General features: G+C 44.8%; 1 protein-coding gene across 5 annotated transcripts in view; it reads left to right on the top strand.

Moving 5' to 3' along the window:
- The first annotated feature begins 4,059 nt into the window (after nt 1–4,059).
- Nucleotides 4,060–9,568, top strand: part of SLC39A5 (solute carrier family 39 member 5) — a 49,818-nt gene continuing 44,309 nt past the window's right edge. For 3 of the 5 annotated variants that reach the window (XM_075591309.1, XM_075591310.1, XM_075591306.1), the window contains exon 1: nt 4,060–5,003. The gene's annotated coding sequence lies outside the window, so the exon portion shown is untranslated. Of the gene's footprint in view, nt 5,004–7,346; nt 7,442–9,568 lie in introns of those variants that run through there. The other 2 variants (XM_075591307.1, XM_075591308.1) reach the window with 2 other exon arrangements.

Below are 9,568 nucleotides of genomic sequence, written 5' to 3'. Positions count from 1 at the left end.
CCAGATGCAGAAATGAGGCAAAACCAGTACAAAAACAGCAGCATAAATATCAATGGAAATGCTTTATGCTATAGGATTAAAAAAGAAAATATCCTCTTTTAAGAAGCTCCCATTTAAACCAATGGGGTTTTTCTTCTTTGATAAATACGATGCAACATTTTCCCACCGGTTTTGCCTGAATTTGGTAGTCCCTAAATAAAAATAAACATATATGAACTAAAAAGTTCCACTGAATATCATTACGTAACCCTTTAGAATGGCGGATGTGCGGCAGCACAGAACGTCCGTGATAGCGACCATGTGACCTCTTGCAGTGATCACATGGTCGCAGGCAGCCCCCTGATGATGCAAAAGGAGGTGGAGTGACCTTATCAGAGCGGTGAACACGATCTCCCCTAAGAGGCAAAAAGGGGGACCCTGCAGTGCCAGCGCCCGTGCCATACCATGTCATAAGGGCAGTGAAAGGGTTTACGCAGCAATCTCCCGGTGATGGTACAGGTAGATTTGGCTGCTCTTAAATAAAGCTCAAATCCGCCATAACCCTACCTGTCAATAATATATTTATTCATGTGTGTATAGTCACATCTGTACACTGTGGCCATATTGGGCTAATGTTATATTTTGTAGCCTTGTTCCAGCACTTCGGGGACCAGAGGTTAACCTATGTTAAATGTTTTAAATGTGCGGTCCTTTGTGTGGACAATGGTTATATGAGTATCCAATCTCCACACAAAGGAGATCCTGGGAGAGATACGGAGAGTAGCTTGGGACATTGTCAAGTGAGGCCGGGCTATGGACTCAGGTGTGGGGAAAGTGGCACCCAGTGGGGGGACAATTGCTCGGCCCAGACACTGAGTCGCCTCTTCGTTCGGGGGTATTGGAAGGATCAGGTGAACCGTTGCCTGGACTCTGCCCTGTAGGCCCGATTTCCATTGGTCCATTAAAATCCCCTGCTGGACTTAAGCCTGCCCCTGTAGGCTGTCCTGGAAGTTCGGTAACCTCCCCTCACTCAGAATTGGTCCAAGCCAGGCAAGCCCTCACTTACTGATTGGACCCCGAAGACAATCTGCTCTGGGATTGGTCGGCCCTTCGTCCTCCATGTTGGTGGGTGGAGACGGAGGGATATATGAGAAGGAGACCCGGCTTTGGTTCCAGAGACTTGTTGCAGAGTTCTCGGAGTGCCCAAGTGGAGCCTTTAAATATATCAAGCTGTCACAGGGTGTTCCGGGAAGAGTGTGGAGGGAAGCGTTGGCTGGAACTTTGAAGCTGCTGGCTCACGGAGAGCAAGGCAGTGCTGCCATACTACAAGGGGCCGCCAACAGGGGGAGGGGGGTGAAGAGCTAGGACAAGTGTCCCGAGCCAGGTGGCTGCTGGTGGCCTGGCAGCCGGACAAAGCAGTTGGGCCCAACTTTGACCTGCTTCCAGTCCTCTTGTTGCCGCTGTGCCCAGCTCTCCCCCAGCTACAGGCTTCCCTCACTGACTGTCCCACGCCGAGCCTCTGACGCTGGTGCGCCGGGCCTCTCTGACGTCGGCACGTGCCAGAAGCAAGCTGTGCCTGAAGCCTGAGACCTTCCCCAAGGTAAGTTTGTATGTATTTATTTTGTATGTATGTGGGCGGGGAGGGGGGTTGTATGTATTTGGTGGTGGGGATTTTTTGTATGTATTTGGGGGGGATTGAATGTATTTGGGGGGGGTGTTTTTTTAAAATATATATTTGGTTTTTTTTTGTATATATTTGGCGGGTTGTATGTATTTGGGGGGTGTTTTTTTGTATGTATTTGGGGGGTGTTTTTTGTATGTATTTGGGGGGTGTTTTTTTGTATGTATTTGGGGGGTGTTTTTTTGTATGTATTTGGGGTGCGGTGGGATTTGTATCTATTTGGGGGAGTGGGAGGTTGTATGTATTTTGGGGATGGGGTTAATTTTGTATTTATTTGGGGTGTGGGGTGGTTTTTTTAAAAATGTATTTGGGGGTGGGTTTTTTTTTTTAATGTATTTGGGGGTGGGGGTTGATATACTCTAGTCCTGGGCCCCTAGAAATGTGTCTGCGGCCCTGCATACTACAAAGGACAGTGGTGCAAGTTTGGGAATGTATATCGGGGTAAACTTCTGTACAGAGGTCCCCACACCTTGGACTTTAGGTTGTTCCCCCAGTTACCGTGGGGAGGGATAGAGGGAGAGAGAGAGAAGTATGTATGTACTGGAGGTTTGTGGAAAGTTTTTCCAATAAATTCACTTTTGTCTAGTGCAGGGGTGCGCAAACGTTCTTGCTGCCCCCCCCTGTCTGCTCTCCTCCAATGTCGCGCCCCTCCCCCTTACCTCGTCACGTGACCCGCGGCGTCATTTGACATTACATTACCATGGCAACCATGACCCTGTGTCATCATTTGACGCCGCATTGCCATGGTCACGCGTCCTGAAGCCGGCTGAATCTCGGTAAGTAGAGGTTGCAAAGGCCTCGCACTGTCCCCCTGCAATTAATTTAAATGCCTTGGGGCAGTGCGCGGGACCTCTGCAACCGCCCACGCCCCCCCCCAAAAAAAATCTCCATTTTGCGCACCCCTGGTCTAGTGTACTGATCCCTGTTGTAATTGTCCTGGTCTCCCATAACACTCTCCACCCCCTCCCCCCCCCAAAAAAAAAACAGGGGGACAGGTCCCGAAGGACTTAATCGTGATTCTCCTAGCTCTGGGTATCCTCCAGTTGCCAGTATAATAATAATAGCATGTTCTTGTATAACGCTGCTAGTTTTACGTAGCACTTTACAGAGACATTTTGCAGGCACAGTCCCTGCCCCATGGAGCTTACAATCTATGTTTTTGGTGCCTGAGGCACAGGGATATATAGTGACTTGCCCAGGTCACAAATAGCCGACATTGGGAATTGAACCAGGTTCCCCTGCTTCAAATTCAGTGCCAGTCAGTGTCTTTACTCACTGAGCCACTCCTTCTCCTGTATGTAACTTTTAAATGTTGCCAGGTTCTGGCATAAAACAACAAATGTGGCCGCCATATTGTTCTCCTTGGCAAGTATTTTTGCCAGGGAAATTTTAGGGTTAAATTACTGGCAGCCAGGTTTCCTTTGAAACAGAAGCAGCATGGTTGAATTCCGCTGGACCATCTGAGCCACTAAAGTAACAAGAAATCCACCCACCAAAAAAAGTCCTGCTTTAGACCCAACCTTCTGATTCAGAATTGTATTAAGGAGACATGGACCGACCAACATTTTTTCCTATTTCCAACAAAAAAAGTTTAGAGCTGACTCTAGTATCCTCCAACCCCATAATTACCGCACCCTGAAACCCCACTAGAAAAGACTACTGTGAGGATGGATTCCAGACCTACAAGCACAGATACATATAGGCAGTTTTGGAGCAAACATGTCTCAGCCATAATGTAACAAGGTACTTTGCTCCAAATATTTTCCTGTGTGCATCAGATTGCAATTTGTCAACAAGAGGTGGTAAGAGCTTTAGGATGCACTTATAAAGGGATATAAATCGGATTCTGCAACCAAAATCCCAGCGACGTTTGAAGTGGTATAACCCCTACTTCTTACTAGCTGCATCAAATATAAGAAGCTTAAGTTACCCACTTTTTACATTTCACGCAGCCACAATTACACTACAGCAGAGTGTGTCAAAGCAAAATGTGCTTTGCACTGATACACCATATATAAATGTATTTATCTCTACACAGAGCTGTCTAATGGTTAACTGTGTAAAGAGATCCCCTGTGTACATTTCAGGGAAGGGGTAATTTTTACCCATCAACTGCTGCTTTCAGCTGTAGGTTTGTTAGTAAAGGAGTTGCGCTCGTTACCACTGAATACCATCACACACTTGTCAATCCCTGAGTTACCAGCAAGGGCTCCTTTATAATCCATGTCACTTTTTATTGCTGAATGGGTGTGCAATTAAGAAACATGAAGGGGTTAATGGCTGTGACGAGGAATCCAGCCCGCCCAGTCTGTGATAGCATTGTCTCTCAGGGAGGAGCTGGGCTCTTCTAGACCCTCCCAGGACAGACCTTATTATCTCTACCTGGAATGAACTTTGACACTTTGGAATGTAGTCAGTGTCGCCTCACTTATTGCAGGAAGCTTCAGGTAAGGCCAGTCAGCCCTTTAACTGCACCCTCCTCCCCCCCTGTACAGTCCACCTATTCCCTTAACACTTGTTTAATCCCCTGTACCGTCCACCTATTCCCTTAACACTGCCACAGTGACAGAAGCCAATTGTGAATAAGTTAACAGAGCGGATTGCAACAATTGGGACAAGTAACCATAGGGGAAGCTCTTTGCTGAGTCAATAATGAATAATGGGATCATAAGACTTCATTACTTGTAGGAGTTTGTTCTGATTTATGTAATTAGTACTCCTGAACTTTTCAATGGCTTTAAGTGAGTCTAATGGCACATCAGGGAGCTCAGTTATTGAGAGCTAATTCACCTCATACCAATTTGGGCTATTTAAAGAGGGTTGTGAGGCATCATTCAAATAGAATGAATCTCACTCGTTGGAAGTCTATCTCACTTATTCGCTACCTTGACAGCCCTATAAATTGCCACGATACCTCCTAGGAGATCAGACTTCCACTAAAGCCTTATGTTTTGTGCCCCCCCCCCCCTAAGATTCAAATCTTACTGACAAGAATACTTTAACCTTTATATGCAACAGGGTTATCCAACTCCAGTGGTGAACTAACATTGTAAAACTCATCAATGCACAGATTAAATATTAACTTGCCTGAGTAAGTACAAGCCTCAGCCATGGCATTGCACCCTTCCCCCATTCAAGGCTAAGCCTGTTATTTCTATAGCCAAGTATAGTGGCAGTGGAAAAACAAACAGGTTTGACCAGCACAACTCACATGGGTTGGAGGGACACTCCAAAGCAACACTGTCTTACTTAGAGGACCACCTGGAATCACCTGCTAAAGCATCTATCTACAGTACACACAGATTGTCCTCAACACTAATTCCAGGATCTGCCCTACTATCTGGTGAGTATCCACCTATAGGAAGCACAGCTGTCTCTCACCGCATAGGATGTACATGTGTTTATGGTTCTGTTGTTTTCTAGCTGTAAGCTGTGCATCTTGCATCCATCTCTCACACTGGTCTTATTGCATTGCCATCTCATCCTGCTGCTCTTTCAATATCGGATTCACACATATGGCTTGTCTAATATACACAGTTATGTCTCTCGCTCAGTGTCTCTATAAATCAGACATGCACAGCTGTCACTCCTGCTGCTCTATTCTCAATACCTCTCAAGGCATGTCTGGCTCCCTGATATTTGGGTGCCTGTAAAAGATCAAGATTACAATATGCAAGCCCCAATTCGTTCACGTATGAGGTCCATGCAGACCTGTGTCTAGAACATTTATTTGGGAGTTGAAATAAAATCACATTTATCACGCAGGTTAATTAATACATCTTCAGAAGCTAATAGGTAACACTGAAGATGATTGAAATATAAATACATGTCCACTATTATGTAACCTACTGATCAAAGTCTCCCAGCTGTATGACGGGCACTAGATTTAGAAATCCCATTTATTTTTTCTTTGATAAATCTGGTGTATTTTAATGTTGTTGCTTCAGCTTTTAAGCAAGGAGACTGAGACCCAGACCACTTTCATTCCTATATGTCAAATATAGCAGCTGACCACTCATCACTTGGATGTTATCTGCAAAGCACCTCCAGTAATGTACTAATGCAGAGATTCTGAATGTCCTTCAGTCGACATGTACTATTGAAGTCCATGTCCCCATTGACTTAATAATACATTTCGACTGACGAACATTCAGCTGCTTTGGCGGATATAACATAAGCTCCTCGGTGAATTTTGTTAGCAGTAATAATACCAATAACATCCTGTAATAGCACCTTTCATTTCCAATCGCCTTTTCTATAGTTCTACTCCAGGGACATTTAGGGCGCCTTCTCTGGGTTTGAATCGTGCTTCAGATTTCTAATGTCCGGAATTGCCTAGAACAGGAGAGTTTACAAATAATAATAATAATAATAATATGATTATCTAAAAGCAGTTGGTTAAGCTGAGGAACAGGGATGTCAAAGGATTCACCCAAGTTTGTAAAAGGTGACAGAGGCAGGAAATGAACTTTAAATCCAACACCCAATAAGATACAAACCGCACTGCTCCAGTGCAAATCTAAGATGTGACTATTCCCCCTCCCCAGCTCTTCTAGTGATATAGTATATGGTATTCACCAACTACCTTACAAATATCACATGCAGTTGCTGCTCCACTAAAAACCTGATGCATCGTTATGTCTTTTCATTCTTCTCTACTTTATGAGCGACAACACCCCTCTATTTCTCTCTCGACAAGCATCTGTGCTACATTTTGCTACCTCAGCAAGATAAGCATGTTATTTTCACTCATTCTTTATGCACTTGCACTGGATGATCTCAAACCTCCTTCAACTTTTAACTATTTCTTGTGCACAGCATGAAAACACATCACCCTACGCTGCAGCCATACATTGCACGACATAGTTGGGCGGTCTCTCAGTATCTTTTTGTCTTTGTCATCTCAAACATAAGATACTGTAGGTCGGCATTTGCCTAAACCTGCTACCACTTGCCCATCTCGGTTACCTTTGATTTAACCAACTCTGATTCGTGTGCTCTCCGCCTTACATTAATCCTCACTATACTTTCATAGTCACACTCTTGCAAAGTCCAAATATTTCTGTAACACCGATGGTCTATGTGTCATTAGCCATTTCCATTATTACCCCACATGACAGAACAATAGAACTGATTTTATATTGTTAGGCTTGATGTTTGTAGAGTTCCTAACACTCTGGGCTTTATTTGCTAAACCACAAAACACTGTGTAGACCCTTCTTTGGGGACTACTTGTTCTGAAAAGGAGTTAATTGGGTGGGATCACGCAGGGTTCGCCCACCCTGTGACAAATTATATCATGATAGGGAGCATAGAGTGTATATATAGCTCCACCCTGTGCTCTAGAAGCAGGTTCTGACTGGGGCCCTCCCTGTGAGTCCTGTAACTATTTTTGTGTGTGTATAGTCATGTATACTAAGATGTGTCCTGTCAGTGTTTTTGTTATATTCAGTTAGAAACTGAAGAGTGTTAGAGGAATGGGGACCTTAAGTTGTGGGAGACGGATGCCGCTTACAGTGTGCGGGTCTAATAGAGCTTCCCCTACCTCAGCCTAACTGCTACTGTTCTTATGGAGCTGCCGATACTGCAGCTTGCATTCAGATAGAACCTGCCCATCCAGTGGGTTCTCACCGTATCTTAGCCTCCCTGCAAGCAGTCCCCTCAATATCCTTTTTATAGTAGGCACTCCAGTCAAGTACCTCCCCAGCATAGGAGTGAGAGCTACCATGAGATGAAGTATCGAAGTATATTGTTTGCCACAAGAGTTCTGACAAGTACCAAGTATGTATACACCTTTTTGGAGAGTTATTAACTACTGTCAAATAAAGCATTTTTTTGTTTTATAAACGTTCCTGGCGCCAATCTTTTGCCTAACAGCTTATTCACGCCCAGCCTGCACCCTGCAAAGGCCTGAGAGACTGGCAGTGCTCAATCTGTATAGTTAATGTGATGTGGCATCCTTTAGAGCCGGGTAAGGAGGAGTTACAACTGTACCCCACTTAAACTACGCATTAAAATAAATAGGATGTACAGTAAGTAAATATGTCCTTTACCTCCATTATCTTAAAAAAAAATTGGGGGTTTCTAAATTGTATTTGTGTTACACATAGAAGCATCTGTATTAAAACATGGGAGACCCATTAAGGTCAAAACGGCTGTCTGTGGGTGGGTTTACTGGCTATCATCTTAACCCTGGCTGTGCTCAAAGCTGTGACCATGCAGCAAGCTTAAGCCTATAGGGAACCATGTTAAAAATGGTTTTGAAGAAAAAAGTGGCACTGTGTGCTCATTTGTATTGTATGTCTTTATTTATATAGCGCCATAAATATACATAGCACTTCACAGTAGTAATACATGTTGTAATCATATAAATAACAAATAATATAAATAACAGGTCATGGGAATAAGGGCTTCAGACATGAGAGTAACATTAAGGAAGAGGAGTCCCTGCTCAGAGGAGCTTACAATCTAATTGGTAGGTAGGGGAACGTATAGAGACAGTAGGAGGGAATTCTAGTAAGTGCGTCTGCGGGGGGCCAAGCTTTATGTATCGTGTCCAGTATTATCCACAGTGCTATTCATATGCTTCTTTAAGCAAATGTGTCTTAAGGTGGATAGAGAGGGTGCTAGTCGGGTATTGAGAGGAAGGGCATTCCAGAGGTGCGGGGCAGTCAGTGAGAGGTTTAAGGCGGGAGAGGGCTTTAGATACCAAGGGAGTAGAGAGAAGACATCCTTGAGAAGAAAGCAAGAGTCGGGATGGTGCATAGCGAGAAATTAGGGCTGAGATGTAAGGAGGGGCAGAAGAGTGTAAAGCTTTAAAAGTGAGGAGGAGAATGGAGTGTGAGATGTGGGATTTGATCGGAAGCCAGGAGAGGATTTCAGGAGGGGAGACGCGAAGCCAGATTTAGGAAAGAGTAGCGTGACTCTGGCAGCAGCGTTTAGGATAGATTGTAGGGGAGACAGGTGAGAGGCAGGGAAGCCGGACAGCAGGAGGTTGCAGTAATCGAGACGGGAGAGAATGAGGGCCTGAGTCAGAGTTTTAGCAGTCGAGCAACAGAGGAAAGGGCGTATCTTTGTGATATTGCGGAGGAAAAAGCAACAAGTTTTAGAAACGTTTTGAATGTGAGAGGAGAATGTGAGAGAAGAATCGAGTGTGACCCCTAGGCAGCGTGCTTGGGCTACTGGGTGAATGATCGTATTTCCAACAGTAATGTGGAAGGAGGTAGTAGGGCCAGGTTTGGGAGGAAGTATGAGGAGCTCTGTTTTTGCCATGTTAAGTTTCAGTCGGCGGAAAGCCACCCAGGATGATATTCCAGAGAGACATTCAGAAACTTTGGTCTGTATAGCAGGTGTAAGGTCAGGGGTTGAAAGGTAAATTTGTGTGTCGTCAGCATAGAGGTGATATATAAACAAAAAAGATGCGATTAGGTCACCTAGAGAGTGTGAAAAGAGAAGGGGTCCCAGGACAGAGCCCTGGGGTACCCCCACAGAGAGATCGATGGAGGAGGTGTTAGCAAAAGAGAAACTGAAAGTACGATGGGAGAGGTAAGAGGAGATCCAGGATAGAGCTTTGTTCCGAATACCAAGAGTATGGAGAATGTGGAGGAGAAGAGGGTGGTCCACGGTGCCAAATGCTGCAGAGAGGTCGAGTAATATGAGCAGAGTGTAATTACCTCTGTCTTTGGCAGCATGGAGGTCGTCAGTTATTTTAGTGAGGGCTGTTTCAGTAGAGTGAGCAGTGCGGAAGCCAGATTGTAGAGGGTCTAGAAGAGAATAGGTGTTGAGAAAGTGTAGCAAATCGAGAGAATACAAGACGTTCAAGGAATTTGGAGGCAAAAGGCAGGAGGGAGACAGGTCGATAGTTAGGACAGGTAGGGTCAAGCTTGCTGTTTTTTGAGTAAAGGTATG

This window comes from Ascaphus truei, chromosome 3, assembly GCF_040206685.1.
Source record: "Ascaphus truei isolate aAscTru1 chromosome 3, aAscTru1.hap1, whole genome shotgun sequence".
NCBI lineage: Eukaryota > Metazoa > Chordata > Amphibia > Anura > Ascaphidae > Ascaphus > Ascaphus truei.
The sequence above is the reverse complement of the archived record's forward strand: the minus strand, read 5'-3'. Positions and strand labels throughout refer to the sequence as shown.